We start from the raw sequence: 1,097 nt of genomic DNA, 5'->3' as shown, positions 1-1,097 counted from the left end.
AAAGGTCAAAATATTCTCAAATATTATTATTCTAAAAAATTCCAGAAGCAGAGAAAATAGAATGGAAGAAATAAAATCATCAAGGAAATAAATAAAGTAAAACATCTAAAAATGAAAGATATGTGAGTTTGCATCATGAAAGCCAATGCCTCATACCAAGTGATCGGTAAAATGAATAAAAATAGACTCATGCACAGGTGTATTGACATGACGTTTCAGAACAATGCTGAAGAAGAGAAGATCCTCTTAGCTTCTAGAAAGAAAATATAGCAAGACATATGGAAAGAGGAATCAGGATCACTTGTAGTGTGTGAACAGCAACACTGGAAAATAGAGCACAATGGGACAATGTCTTCAAAATCCAGAAGAAAAAATACTTCTACCCTTCAATATTACATCCACCTGAATTATCAACATATATGAGGATTGAATAAATTTATATTTTTAATACTGCCTTTTCAACCTTTTTAAGGAAGGTACTCAATGATATACTCTATCTAAATATGGGTATATACCAAGAAATAATAATATATTGGATTCAGAACATATATCTGCAGCACTGAGATAAAGAGAATAGAATTCTCAGAATATGATCAAAGATGATCCCAAGATGATATATGTACCCCAGGCATGGAGGCCAACTAATCAGCACTGATTGGAGGGAATAGAGACTATTGAAGATATTTATTTAAGAAAATAAAATTGATAGAATGCCTGGTGTATATCAATGCCAAGAGAAGAGTTTATCATAATTGGCAGAGAATATGGGGTTATTTTAGTGATAGGTAGAAAGAACAAGACGGTTATTTGTGGAAAACAAAGTTTTAAGCAAAGAACAAGCAACCATAAGACACATTTTGACTCACCTGTCAGTAGCATTCATATAGTACTGTAAATAATCAATGTAGATCTAATAAAACTTTTGATAACTAGGAATGATGGGAAGGAATGGTTATAGAGGAGAATGATGAAAGAAAATCAAATCTCTTACCTTTATTATTGCAAAATCAACAGATACTTCATAAAACTTTTGAAACTGAGGTGCTGAAGTATGTATTATACATGCTATTTAGAGACAAGGTATTATATATAAAGAT

This window comes from Propithecus coquereli, unplaced genomic scaffold (genome assembly GCF_000956105.1).
Source record: "Propithecus coquereli isolate 6110/MARCELLA unplaced genomic scaffold, Pcoq_1.0 Scaffold446, whole genome shotgun sequence".
NCBI classification, from domain to species: domain Eukaryota; kingdom Metazoa; phylum Chordata; class Mammalia; order Primates; family Indriidae; genus Propithecus; species Propithecus coquereli.
The sequence above is the reverse complement of the archived record's forward strand: the minus strand, read 5'-3'. Positions refer to the sequence as shown.